At 40.9% G+C, this 15,533-nt stretch overlaps 1 protein-coding gene across 3 annotated transcripts in view; it reads right to left on the bottom strand.

Moving 5' to 3' along the window:
- Window positions 1-15,533, bottom strand: part of GNAI1 (G protein subunit alpha i1) — a 105,755-nt gene that overhangs the window by 35,022 nt on the left and 55,200 nt on the right.

Below are 15,533 nucleotides of genomic sequence, written 5' to 3' on the forward strand. Positions count from 1 at the left end.
CCGTCTATGGGGTCGCACAGAGTTGGAAACGACTGAAGTGACTTAGCAGCAGCAGCAGCATAGTGCAAACTACTGCACAATTGCACTCATCTCACACGCTAGTACAGTAATGCTCAAAATCTCCAAGCCAGGCTTCAGCAATACATGAACCATGAACTTCCAGATGTTCAAGCTGGTTTTAGAAAAGGCAGAGGAACCAGAGATCAAATTGCCAACATCCGCTGGATCATCGAAAAGGCAAGAAGTTCCAGAAAAACATCTATTTCTGCTTTATTGACTATGCCAAAGCCTTTGACTGTGTGGATCACAATAAACTGTGGAAAATTCTGAAAGAGATGGGAATACCAGACCACCTGACCTGCCTCTTGAGAAACCTGTATGCAGGTCAGGAAGCAACAGTTAGAACTGAACATGGAACAACAGACTGGTTTCAAATAGGAAAAGGAGTACGTCAAGGCTGTATATTGTCACCCTGTTTATTTAACTTACATGCAGAGTACATCATGAGAAACGCTGGGCTGGAGGAAGCACAAGCTGGAATCAAGATTGCCGGGAGAAATATCAATAACCTCAGATATGCAGATGACACCACCCTTATGGCAGAAAGTGAAGAGGATCAAAAAAGCCTCTTGATAAAAGTGAAAGAGGAGAGTGAAAAAGTTGGCTTAAAGCTCAACATTCAGAAAACTAAGATCATGGCATCTGGTCCCATCACTTCATGGGAAATAGATGGGGAAACAGTGGAAAGTGTCAGACTTTGTTTTTTTGAGCTCCAAAATCACTGCAGATGGTGACTGCAGCCATGAAATTAAAAGATGCTTACTCCTTGGAAGGAAAGTTATGACCAACCTGCTGCTGCTGCTAAGTCACTTGGAGTCGTGTTCGACTCTGTGCAACCCCACAGACGGCAGCCCCCCAGGCTCCCCCATCCCTGGGATTCTCCAGGCAAGAAAACTGGAGTGGGTTGCCATTTCCTTCTCCAATGCAGGAAAGTGAAAAGTGAAAGTGAAGTCACTCGGTCGTACCCAACCCTTAGCGACCCCATGGACTGCAGCTTTCCAGGCTCCTCTGTCCATGGGATTTTCCAGGCAAGAAATTGGGGTGCCATTGCCTTCTCTGATGACCAACCTAGACAGCATATTAAAAAGCAGAGATATTGCTTTGCCAACAAAAGTCCATCTTCTCAAGGCTATGGTTTTTCCGGTGGTCATGTATGGATGTGAGAGTTTGACTGTGAAGAAAGCTAAGTGCCGAAGAATTGATGCTTTTGAACTGTGGTGCTGGAGACGACTCTTTCGAGTCCCTTGGACTGCAAGGAGATCCAACCAATCCATCCTAAAGGAGATCAGTCCTGGGTGTTCTTTGAAAGGAATGATGCTAAAGCTGAAACTCCAGTACTCTGGCCACCTCATGTGAAGAGCTGACTCACTGGAAAAGACCCTGATGCTTGGCCACCTCATGCGAAGAGTTGACTCATTGGAAAAGACTCTGATGCTGGGAGGGATTGGGGGCAGGAGGAGAAGGGGATGACAGAGGATGAGATGGCTGGATGGCATTGCTGACTCGATGGACGTGAGTCTGGGTGAACTCCGGGAGTTGGTGATAGACAGGGAGGCCTGGCGTGCTACGATTCATGGGGTCGCAAAGAGTTGGACACGACTGAACGACTGAAATGAACTGATCTGATAGTTCAATTTACCTTGCTGTATTACTTTCTGCTATACAGCAAAGTAAATCAGTTATACACACACATATATGAAAAATGTACTTTCCCATATAGGATCATTGCACAGTATTGAGTATAGTTTCCTGTGCTATATAGTAGGCCCTTATTAGTTATCAATTATATATATAGTAGTGTGTGTGTGTGTGTGTGTGTGTATATATATATATATATATATATATATCAATCCCAGTCTACCCCCTTTTACCCTGGTAACCATTTTTTTTTAACATCTGTGACTAAATTTTATTTTGTATCAAAATGATCTTTACTGGTTTCCAAAATACCAAAAATTTCTTAAAAATAAGTCCAAATATTTATTACATCATAATACTTAAAACTCAACTGAAAAAAAAATGCTTTCATCATTGTTTTTATGTATTCCCTAAAGCACTTAAAAAAACTTCTTCTTCTATGACTTATACTGAAGCAGTATAAATTAATTTTACTCAAGATTTTGCCCCTCATTGGAAGACATTTAACTGTTTGGCCAATTATCATAATTTTCACCTTTGCCTCTTGTGAAACAGATAGCCAGCAGTACCAAGAAACCATGAAAATTATTTTTAAATATTACGTTAAAATAACAATGTCTCATGCATCATATATAGTCGACCACCATTATTAAACAACCAACATAGGGCCAACACACTTTGCCAGCAGTGAGGATGCAAAGGTATGCAGAAAGAAGTATCTCCGCCCATGTTTTTCTATATTCCCTATCACCCGAGTCATAAACCCAGTCTCAAAACTATCCCTTTAAAAAAAAAACAACTCTCCCTGACCCTCTATACTCATGCACGATCTCACCATTTGAGTCTCTAGAATTATGCCATCACAACACGAAAATATTAATCACAAAATGGCCCTTTACAAAACTAGAGCCCTCTACATACTGAGAACATGTGAGCATAGCACACAGAACAAGGAAGGTGTGAGAGCTTCATGCTGTCTTAGCCAGAGCTACACGTCATGGAGCTGTCACTCCTGTTAGAGAGACGGGGCTCAGGATTTTCATTATCTGGGCCTCATATTCCCATTTTCCCAGGGCCATTCCTACAGTGCTTTATGCTCCAGTATCACTGAACTTACAGTTCCCAGAACGCCTACTGCTGATGACGCCACAAGTCTTCAAACATACTGTTTCTCCTGCCGAGTGTAATTTGCTCTGTTCCTCGTGCCACACCAGTGATGCTGTATCAACCATCAAACCCACCTCCTTCATCAGCCTTTCCCAACCCACTCCCACTGTGATCCCTGCTGCCTGTCCCTTTGCACATTTTCCACTTGAAAGCTCAGCAGCTAACCTGTGCTAGACACACCATCAACCAGAAATGCACGTGAATTGATTTAAGCTATCTGTGATGGATCTGGTAGATGGCAAACTTCTGGGCCTCATTCCCTTGCCCTTCCCCCTCAGCCACATGCACACAACCAGATCATCAGAGCATCTGAGAATAAGTCACAGTTAAATGGCCTATTTGGAAATCTGGGGGAAAAAACTGCTTACATTTTACTTGTGATTTGATATTCAAGAAATTTCTTCAAGATAGCTGCATATTAAATAGAAAAGCAGGCGCTGAATAAACAATGAGGGCATTCTTCGTTTACAGACAGCCTTTGAATCTTAGAGGGCATCTGCCAATACAAACAACTCCAAGATAAACAACCCATTATTTATTAATCAGCAACAGTATACTTGGCTCTATGAAAAGCACAATTGTAGGCATCATGGCTCACACATTTCTCCAATTCAGGAGAGGACTTCCCAAGTCACACACCATCAACAGTTTTCAGCAGAGCTATCTCCACGGGACCTCTGAGCTTCCAGGGCCCTGCACGTTGACTCAGCAGCAGGCATGCTGTGGTGACACCCCCATTCTGTTAGTGAAACAACTCAGAGGCTCAGAGAAAGGCTTATATGACACAAGTCCATGAGGTCTGAGAACCACACAAGGTGAAAAAATCAGAAACAGTAAGAATAAGATGAAACAGTAAAGAACAGAAAAGTTACTAGCTAAACTATGTGTGTAGGGATGAAAATTTTAAAATCTTAATGAGAAAAAAGCAAGTTTTCCTAATGTTAGATATTATTTTTACACTCAAATTCACTTCCCACGTCATCAATTGTTGTATGAGCAATAGAGAATTTAGTCAATGGTTTGCGGTTCAAAAAAATCCTAAAACATGTTTAACATTTAAGAGTGAGCGGTGGCAGTGTTATTGGTTGAATGTTTAACTGATTGTTTTGCTAGATACAAGGTACCCTCTGTGGAATAGATATCCCAGAGGCAGAAACACTTGGGGGCGGGGGATCTTTCAAAATTTAAAGATTTGTGTAATTAGTTTTCAATTCTTAGTTCCACACAGACTCTTAATAGGAAACTTAGAAATGCTGCCTTGTTACGGTTCCAAAATTCTAAACACTGCTATTCTTTCCATACAGCATATAGGAGACTAGCTCTCTATAAATCTCAGCACAGGCTTGTTTGAGAGATGGACAAGAAGCAATTGTTTATATATTAAAAAACCAAACAAAACAAAAACAAACCTCAGAGCTCATGGAGGCAGGATAAAGGAGAAAAGGGTAAATTTTCCTAGTAGGACTCAGCTCGGCAGCTATCACTTTTCAATTCAATCCATAGGTGAGATTAAGAGTGAGAGAAGAAACAAGGAATATGTAGCACCAATCGTCAGGAGAGCTCCTAGTCACAGACCCCTGCAGTCACAAACTGACCCAGCCAAGGTGACTAGGTGGCCTCTGAAGTAACTCTCGACAAGCTGGTCGGTGTGAAATGAGAGACTTCAGGACAGTGGGCAAGAGTGTGTGCAATGTGGCCACAGGAACCATAAGGCCACTGAAGGGGATCCCCCAGGCCCCTCTTTAAAGAGGAAGTGGCAGATGGAAAACTGCAAGTCTGCGAGCAAACACTGCGCCCAGCAGTTGCGTGAAGTGGAGCTCGGCATGTGATAACACACCACACAGATGATGGGAGAAAAAGGGCACGCCACCACAGTGACGCGGACAGGGACTCACCTGCGGGCTCGGCCACAAGTGCACGCCTGCTCATTAACAGCGCATCAAGTGCTGACAAGGAGAGGCAGGAGGAGGGGAAAGGCTAAAATCATATAAAAGATTCTAAGTCCATGAATAGAATTATGTAAGTTACAGCTATAAAAATGATAAGCAAATAGTGCCTACTCCCGATGTTTGTTGAGGGGCTGTCTAGGGAAACTCGGAATCTTAACTGTAGTGAAGTGTAAAAGAAAAAAGACCTCCAACTTCAGAACACAAACTTGTCTTTTTCCCAATATTCTTTGTCCAGGACATCCCTGGTGCCTGAGTGGTAAAGAACTGCCTGTCCATGAAAAGATGCGGGTTCTGTCCCTGGGTTGGAAAGATCCCCTGGAGAAGGAAATGGCAAGCCACTCCATATTTTTACCCAGGAAATCCCATGGACAGAGGATCCTGACAGGCTACAGTCCCTGGGATCGCAAAAGAAGCGGACACACTTAGCAACTAACCAACAGTTCTTTGTCCGATTCTCTGCTTAGGTGCACATTTATACAAGTTACCAGTTTCAGGTACCCAACATCACAGGCTGTTCAGCATGAAAACAGTGATTTACCAAGGTCATCTTATGCTGAGCTCCTGACAAACTCAGTTCAGTTCAGTAGCTCAGTCATGTCCAACTCTTTGTGACCCCATGGACTGCAGCATGCCAGGCGTCCCTGTCCATCGCCAACTCCTGAAATTTACTCAAACTCATGTCCATTGAGTCGGTGATGTCATCCAACCATCTCATCCTCTGTCGTCACCTTCTCCTCCCGGCTTCAATCCTTCCCAGCACCAGGGTCTTTTCAAATGAGTCAGTTCTTGCATCACGTGGCCAAAGGACTGGAGTTTCAGCTTCAGAATCAGTCCTTCCAATGAATATTCAGGACTGATTTCCTTTAGGATGGACTGGTTGGTTCTCTTTGCAGTCCAAGGGACTCTCAAGAGTGTTCTTCAACACCATAGTTCAAAATCATCAATTCTTCGGCACTCAGCTTTCTTTATAGTCCAACTCTCACATCCATACATGACTATTGGAAAAACCATAGCTTTGACTAGACGGACCTATGTTGACAAAGTAATGTCTCTGCTTTTTAATATGCTATCTAGGTTGGTCATAACTTTTCTTCCAAGGAGCAAGCATCTTTTAATTTCATGGCAGCAGTCACCATCTGCAGTGATATGGAGCCCCAAAAATAAAGTCTGTCACTGTTTCCATTGTTTCCCCATTTATTTGCCATGAAGTGATGGGACCAGATGCCATGACCTTAGTTTTCTGAATGTTGAGTTTTAAGCCAGCTTTTTCACTCTCCTTTTTCACTTTCATCAAGAGGCTCTTTAGTTCCTCTTCATTTTCTGCCACAAGGGTGGTGTCATTTGCATATCTTAGGTTATTGATATTTCTCCCAGCAATCTTGATTCCAGTTTGTGCTTCATCCAGCCCAGTGTTTTTCATGATGTACTCTGCATATAAGTTAAATAAGCAGGGTGACAATATACAGCCTTGACGTATTCCTTTTCCTATTTGGAACCAGTCTGTTGTTCCATGTCCAGTTCTAACTGCTGTTTCATGACCTGCGTACATATTTCTCAAGAGGCAGGTCGGGTGGTCTGGTATTCCCATCTCTTTCAGAATTTTCCACAATTTGGGGTCCACACAGTCAAAGGCTTTGGCATAGGCAAGAAAGCAGGAGTAGATGTTTTCCTGGAACTTTCTTGCCTTTTTGATGATCCAACGGATGTTGGCAATTTGATCTCTGGTTCCTCTACCTTTTCTAAATCCAGCTTGAACATCTGGAAGTTCACAGTTCACGTACTGTTGAAGCCTGGCTTGGAGAATTTTGAGCATTACTTTACTAGCGTGTGAGATGAGTGCAATTGGGCGGGTAGTTTGAGCATTCCTCAGCATTGCCTTTCTTTGGGATTGGAATGAAAACTGACCTTTTCCAGTCCTGTGGCCACTGCTGAGTTTTCCAAATTTGCTGGCATATTGAGTGCAACATTCTCACAGCATCATCTTTTATGATTTGAAATAGCTCAACTGGAATTCCATCACCTCCACTAGCTTTGTTCGTGGTGATGATGCTTCCTAAGGCCCACTTGACTTTGCATTCCAGAATGTCTAGCTGTAGGTCAGTGATCATACCATCGTGGTTATCTGGGTCATGAAGATTTTTTTGGTATAGTTCTTTTGTGTATTTTTGCCACCTCTAAATATCTTCTGCTTCTGTTAGGTCCATACCATTTCTGTCCTTTATCGAGCCCATCTTTGCATGAAATGGTCCCTTGGTATCTATGATTTTCTTGAAGGGATCTCTAGTCTTTCCCTTTCTATTGTTTTGCTCTATTTCTTTGCACTGATCACTGAGGAAGGCTTTCTTATCTCCCCTTACTATTCTTATCTTTCCTTTTCTCCTTTGCCTTTTGCTTCTCTTCTATTTACAGCTATTTTTAAGGCCTCCTCAGACAACCATTTTGCCTTTCTGCTTTTCTTTTTCTTGGGGATGGTCTTAATTCCTGCCTCCTGTACAATGTCACAAACCTCCGTCCATAGTTCTTCAGGCACTCTGTCTATCAGATCTAATCCCCTGAATCTATTTGTCACTTCCACTGTATAATTGTAAGGCATTTGATTTAGGTCATACCTGAATGGGCTAGTGGTTTTCCCTACTTTCTTCAATTTCAGTCTGAATTTGGCAATAAGGAGTTCATGGCCTGTGCCATAGTCAGCTCCCAGTCTTGATTTGCTGACTGTATAGAGCTTCTCCATCTTTGGCTGCCAGGAATGTAATCAATCTGATTTCAGTATTGACCATCTGGTGACGTCCATGTGTAGTCTTGTCTTGTGTTGTTGGAAGACGGTGTTTGCTATGACCTGTGTGTCTCCTGGTAAAACTGTATTAGCCTCTGCCCTGCTTCATTCTGTATTCCAAGGCCAAATCTGCCTGTTACTCCAGGTATTTCTTGACTTCCTACTTTTGCATTCCACTCCCCTATAATGAAAAGGACATCTTTTTGGGGTATTAGTTGTAGAAGGTCTTGTAGGTTTTCATAAAACCGTTCAACTTCAGCTTCTTCAGTATTACTGGTCAAGGCATAGACTTGGATTACTGTGATACTGGTTTGCCTTGGAAATGAACAGAGATCATTCTGTTGTTTTTGAGATTGCATCCAAGTACTGCATTTTGGACTCTTTTGTTGACTATGATGACAATACTACTCCACTCAAAAAAAATCCCAATTAAACCATTTTATACTGAATAAGATGAAATAATAATTTAACCTGTAATAAAACCAAATTTACAAATGCATTTAAAGTCACTTCTGTTTAATCATAAAGCTACTGTAAGATGAATAAGATCAAGGTCCTTATTTTTAAGATAGAAGCAAATAAAGAGGATGCAAGGGCAAATATGCAAATCTGGACAATATATTAAAAAGCAGACATTACTTTGCCAACAAAGGTCCACACAGTTAAAGCTACGGTTTTTCCAGTAGTCATGTACGGATGTCAGAGGTGGACCATAAAGAAGACTGAGCGCTGAAGAACTGATGCTTTCAAACTGTCGTGTTGGAGAAGACTCTTCAGAGTCCCTTGGACTGCAAGGAGATCAAACCATTCAAACCTAAAGGAAATCAACCCAGTATATTCACTGGAAGGACTGATGCGGAAGTCAAACCAGTCAAACCTAAAGGAAATCAACCCAGTATATTCACTGGAAGGACTGATGCAGAAGCTAAAGCCCCAGTACTTTGGCCACCTGATGCGAAGAACTGACTCACTGGAAAAGATCCTGATGCCTGGAAAGACTGAAGGAGAAGGGAGTGACAACGGATGAGATGGGTGGATGGCATCGTTGACTCAATGGACATGAGTTTGTGCAAACTCTGGGAGATCATGAAGGACAGGGAAGCCTGCCACACTTCAGTCCACAGGGTTGCAAAGAGGTGGACATGACTTAGCAACTGAACAACAGCAAAGGGTAAATATAAATTAAAGAGGCTTTAATTATCCCTGATGGGAGTAAAGAACAATTTCTCTCCCTTCTTTTTAGGACATTTACTTAGAATAGTTTTACATGTAAGTAAAACTTTCCCCTCTCCTTGAAATGTATGTACAGTTGACCCTTGAACAACCTGGGTTTGAACTGAATGGGTTCACTTATACATGTTTTGTTTTGTTTTTTCCAGTAAATTCACATAGTACTACACACAGACTGTCAGGTTGGTTGAATCTGTGGCAGGTCTTGGAACCAATCACCTGCAGATACCCAGGAACAACTGTATTCCCTTTGGAAAACTAAACAGACATTTTTGGTCAGCTTTTGAGGGAGAATGTCTTTCTCAAGGACCTGAGAATCATCTCTTTGAAAGGTAAACATCAGGGAGATAGCACCCCTAACTGCCCGTTTCTGCAGGTGGGCAGAAGTCTAACTTGGTTGAATATCTTGCTCCAAGTTGCAAAATTACCTCATCACAAGATAAGCTTGTTTCTCTTCTGGACAAGGCTAATTAGCTAAATGATGATTATTTCAATTACCCAGTAAAGTTATGATGAACTGTGTATTATATAAGGTGTTGTAAAGCCTGTCATTTAGGAACTAGTTGTTTATCTTGAAAACATATACGTAATAGGTTGTATCAGCTTGTCTACGTAAGTGGGTGAGATACCTTTCTGTCTCTGCAGTCTCTTAATGGAATGCCTGTGAAGCAATCCATTCAATTAAAAAAAGAAAAGTTTTCTTTCTCCACTACTGTTGTGAAGATGATTTCTGGGTTGAGAGAAGACTTTGTTTTTAATTATAAGTCCCCAACATAGGTAATAATCTAGAAACCTTTCTTATTTAGCTGTAAGCTGGACTTACATTTATATGAATACATACATTTTATAAGATTACCTGACATTCTGGGAAATAAAAATAGTGACTGTAAACATCAGAATCTATAGATTCCCCCCAAATGATCCTCTTCTCTAAATATTAATTCCCCATAAAATCACTACCCAAGCCATTCATGACTGAAATAGGGATCACACTGTAACACTGAGCAAGAATGATTACACATGCAAGGCTACCCTAGAAAGGGAGGACAAGAGAAAGGAGAATTGTGGGCAACACAGGAAACTTTTTCCTGGCAGCCTAGTCAGAGACACCACAAAGTAGCTAACTGAACTGAGGGATCAATGTTTCGGAGAGTCAAGTCTGCAGAGTCCAAGGTGAGGAAGGATAAAGGCCTGGTGCTGCAAGCAAGCTCCTGAGAGTTTACAAGTTTTCTGCAAAAATTAATTCAGCGTTTTGTTTTGTTTTTGTGTAACAAGAGTATTTTTAGAAATCCTGAGTCATTTGAATGCCTCTATATGGCTGAATTTCAGGATCTGTATTTGAGCTTGTGTTTATAGGTCCTAAGATACTCAAGCAAGTGCCAAACACTGTACCTTGCTTGAGAAGGTGTCTAAGCATGACTCTATCCGGTTTGGCTGTCAATCACTAGACCCCCTTATGCAAAGAAAGGACCACGTGTTTCCAGCAGGCTAATCACAGCTGTGTCTGAGGGTAAAACTCCCTATTCTTATAGATCTTTTACAAACCATCAAAAAAATCTTAGAAATATATGTAAATATATCCATATATGATATACATCAGATCAGATCAGATCAGATCAGTCACTCAGTCGTGTCTGACTCTTTGCGACCCCATGAATCGCAGCACGCCAGGCCCCCCTGTCATCACCAACTCCCGGAGTTCACCCAGACTCACATCCATCGAGTCAGTGATGCCATCCATCCATCTCATCCTCTATCGTCCCCTTCTCCTCCTGCCCCCAATCCCTCCCAGCATCAGAGTCTTTTCCAATGAGTCAACTCTTCGCATGAGGTGGCCAAAGTACTGGAGTTTCAGCTTTAGCATCATTCCTTCCAAAGAAATCCCAGGGCTGATCTCCTTCAGAATGGACTGGTTGGATGTCCTTGCAGTCCAAGGGACTCTCAAGAGTCTTCTCCAACACCACATCAATTCTTCGGCACTCAGCCTTCTTCACAGTCCAACTCTCACATCCATACATGACCACTGGAAAAACCATAGCCTTAACTAGACAAACCTTTGTTGGCAAAGTAATGTCTCTGCTTTTCAATATGCTCTCTAGGTTGGTCATAACTTTCCTTCCAAGGAGTACGTGTCTTTTAATTTCATGGCTGAAATCACCAACTGCAGTGATTTTGGAGCCCAGAAAAATAAAGTCGGACACTGTTTCCACTGTTTCCCCATCTATTTCCCATGAAGTGATGGGACTGGATGCCATGATCTTCGTTTTCTGAATGTTGAGCTTTAAGCCAACTTTTTCACTCTCCTCTTTCACTTTCATCAAGAGGCTTTTTAGTTCCTCTTCACTTGCTGCCATAACGGTGGTGTCATCTGCATATCTGAGGTTATGATACTTCTCCCAGCAATCTTGATTCCAGCTTGTGCTTCTTCCAGTCCAGCGTTTCTCATCATGTACTCTGCATATAAGTTAAATAAGCAGGGTGACAATATACAGCTTTGACGTACTCCTTTTCCTATTTGGAACCAGTCTGTTGTTCCATGTCCAGTTCTAACTGTTGCTTCCTGACCGGACCTGACCACAATATATACATTATGATATACATAATATATACTAAAAGCTTAACAAAGAATCAGTTTGGATGCGGTGATTTTTTTCCCCCCTGCTCCAAGGAAGGAATGAGATCTAGGTGCCAGAGATCTTCCCTGGCCTTTTACGTTAAAGTTAAAGAAAGAAATCACAGGAAAGGAGAATTTGAAATCTGGTCCATAGAAGTCATTTCCTATGATCATATCATGGAAAACACTAGGAAAGAATGGGGTCAGAACAGAGGGAAGCAGCACTAAGAGAGAGCTAGGATGAGAAAAGCCTGAAGCATCCCTGAGCCTTTAGTCACATTTAGGGAATCACATTACAAATGACCATAGGAAGTGGGGCACTGCTGAGAGTTAAAGGGGGCAGAAGCACAAACCAGGATGACCTGGGAGAAGGAGAAAAGACACCACTCTAGTCAGAACTGAAGACAATTTCAACTCAATTTCCAAGCTATGAGTCAGTTGTGAGTTTGTGTTCTGTCACAAGGACCTGAAAAGAGTTTTAGACTAACCCTGTGCCAAACAATATTACTTTAATTATCTTTAGCTAATGAGGGGAAAACAAAGGAGGTTAATGATGCATTTGCAGCAAGTAAAGGTCAAATGATAATTACTGGATCCTTTAAAAAAGAAAAGTTACCGAAGTTAAGAGAGAGCAAAGATGTGGGAAAATTAGTCATCATAGAGCCCATGTCGAAGAGGTATGCCTTAATCCAAGAGTCACACTGTAAGTGCAATTTACTGTGACTAATGTATCACTATTTGTCTGACTAAATTCATATTTACCTTTTAAATGTTCATATACACTTCATAAAACTGTTTGACTTTATAGTTCATAGAAGACCTGTAAAGCATGAGAACTTTGTTCCCAATGACAATTACACACATTTGTGAAAATGATTTGGTACCACACAGAAGGGGAAGGCTTCCTTTATTAGGGAGTCAGAGATCGCATTTTCTAAAACTCAAGTCTAAGTGCTCTCAGGTTTTTGCTTAGCTGTTTACTAGTAAGGACCATTGAGTAATATAATACACAAACTTGCAACTCTTCCTATGTTGCCATGCAACTCTCCATGGGTCTCCCTCACATTTCTGAACGCACATGAGCCTCTGTCCTCAAACATTTTTTCAAGGATGTTTATGTAGAGAACAGTCTTTGAAGTCAGAGATAAGGCTGTCCTCTGGAACCAAGAGCACGTCTCTTTGCTGTCCAGTATAATAAAGATAACATATCCTCTGGGATAAATTCCCAGGAACTGCACATTATGAAAAAAAATACTGAGGATCCCTAATTTCAAGGCTCCTCTATTGCAACATAACTCAGACTGTGTAGCCATGGCTCTCTTCCTGTTGCCTTAGGGAATCAGGGCTTGGTAAATTGCCATAATGGCAACTGCAATTGCTGCAATATAGTCATTTCTGTCTCTGAACCAAGACTCTTATGTCTTCTGCCAGTAACCATGAAGCTGAGGTGGGAATTTTCTGGTGGTCCAGTGGTTAGGGCTGCCATGAGCCTGTATTCCATCCTTGGTCAGGGAACTAAGATCCTACAAGCATCAAGGTTGGCCGGAAAAAAAAAAAAAAAAAAACAAAGAAAAACAAAACTGGGGTAAGCTAATTAGTGTGTTAGTAGGGTAAAGTCTCAGGTACTGAATCATTCTGGACATGCTCTTTGCTTAATTTTTAGTTAATTCCCAACTTTCTGACAACTAAGGACACTTCTGACCATTATCTTTACACCTGTACTACTTATCTTTTTTTTCCTTTCCTCAAATGGCAGCTCAATCAGCTTTGTCCAATAAAGAGCTAGAACAGTGGTTCTAAAACTACAATCTAAAGACCAGCAGTATCAGCAACACTTAGGAAATATCCATTCTCTGCTTACAATAGCCGAGACATGGAAGCAACCTAAATGCCCACTGACAGGAACGTCCTGTGGTAGCCTGGGTGGGAGGGGAGTTTAGGAGAGAATGGATACTCCTGTTATGCACAGCTGAGTCCCTCTGCTGTCCACCTGAAACTAGCACAATATTTTTAATCAGCTATGCTGCAATGTAAAATAAAAAGTTAAAAAAAAAGAAAGAAGTATGCATTTTCAGGTCCCACCCAGAACTTAGTGATTCAAACTCTGGGAGTGGGGCCCAGGAATCTATGTTTTAACAACCTCTCCAAGTGATTCTAATACAAGCTAGGGACTGAGAACCAGTTAGGTAGAAAGGTCACCTCTTTTTTCTTGTGATCAGAGTCATTATAGTGATTAAGTTGCTGATCAGTTATAAAAAGCTTATTATTTTTATGAAATATTTCTATTTCCCTCCTCCTCCTATAAGTGAAACAAGTAATATTCTTTTACTTTTCTGCAAATTCTAGATTGTTATATCTATGTCTGCATTTAATGTGATACAATATATTACTTTGGTTAAGTGAAGAAAATCCATTTTCACATAATAATGAAGTTAGAAAATGAAAGAGCATTTTAATAACATTTGCAGATAACTGGATAGTTTTCATCGATTCTATAGCAAAATTTGAAAAGGGTAGCTTAAAGTTTGATTATAATGTATTTCTCTGGACTTTTTATACTTTGGTAGCTTAAAGTCCATTGGTCTATCTTGTACTTGGAATGGATCTTCTATGTCTGATGTGGAAATTAGTTCACTAACTTACAGAGAACTGAATGTTGACATATTTTCAATATTTTTTAAAAAAGCATTTATGTTTATATTGCCTTTACTGTAATATTACACATAATTTCACCAGAAAAAGCTTTAGGTGAAATGGTATCAAGCTCCCAGTGGTAGGGACAAGGTTATAAAATTTCAATTTATTTATTTATTTATTTTTGTTTGAAAGCTCACATTTTATTATTGCCAACAAATACTGTTTGCTGTTTTCCTAGAAGTGAAAACTGACTAACTGCCAAATCCCAAGTCGGATTAACCATAATTTTTCTGTCTTTCAAGTAAAAATGGAATGGTATTCCAGGAAAACTGTATCTAGTTCAATTCACAATTCACCACACAACTGCTCTTTCTCAAGACACCACGTGCAACAGCAGTCTGGTCACACAGAATAGTAAAGAGGTATTTACTCAATGGTCAAGATTTAATAAAAATAATGTTTATGACTTCAACATTTTAAAATCACAAGTGCATAGTAGTGAAGAATACAATGACCGTTGGTACAACCCAGTGCTACTGACATGATTCAGCAGTTTGACCGATTATTACTTTGGTACCATCAGAGCAAATGACACAATAGAAAAGGCAAATAATATCTTAGTATTATGAAAATGGTCTCAGGGGCCTCCAGAGTCCACTGATCCCTCCTAAAACCACAGATTTAATGTCTTTCTCACCCGTTAGACTGTGAGCTATGAGGGAAGAGAGCACTTGGTTTTTGTCATCATGACATCCCTAATAACAGGAAAACATTTATTCACTGGCTGGATGACAGAAAGGGAGCGAGTAGAGAGAAGGGAAGAATACACAACATGAAGCAGCATAAGAGAATGTAACTGAATATTTATATGAACCATGGAAAGGGAGAACAGAATTCTGTTGGAAGACAAAATAAATGAATGGGAAGCCTGTGACTGACCATTAAAAACAGGTTCATAAAGGGAAAAAAAGCAGGTTCTCTTCTTCTATTACAATAAGAGTAGTGGCTGAGAGCACGGCAGCTAGAAACTATCTTGCTCATCCTTACTTGCTGCTGGGTGTAGCCATATCCCCACATTTCTCATCAAATCACTATGTATCTAAAAGGAAAATGCAGGCTTTGATTCTATCATTTAGGTTCCTACGTATAAGCCAGAAAATAGGCTTCCCTGTGGTCTTGTTCCAACTGGGTGAATTAAGACAATGTCCAAGGACAGTAGGGCAGTAAGAAGGCAGGAATGTGGGTGATGAATCGTCATGCGAGGCAGAGCACCCCAGCACTACTTAACCTTAAATCCCATTATATGAGAGAACTAAACACCTATCTTCTTTAGGCCATTTTCAGGTTAGGTTTCTCTGATTCTGAAACAGCCTTCTATACTAATTCTTAACAGCTGTCTGCTGCTGCTGCTGCTAAGTCACTTCAGTCGTGTCCAACTCTGTGCGACCCCATAGACGGCAGC

Source organism: Bos taurus, chromosome 4, assembly GCF_002263795.3.
Source record: "Bos taurus isolate L1 Dominette 01449 registration number 42190680 breed Hereford chromosome 4, ARS-UCD2.0, whole genome shotgun sequence".
Taxonomy (NCBI): Eukaryota; Metazoa; Chordata; class Mammalia; order Artiodactyla; family Bovidae; genus Bos; species Bos taurus.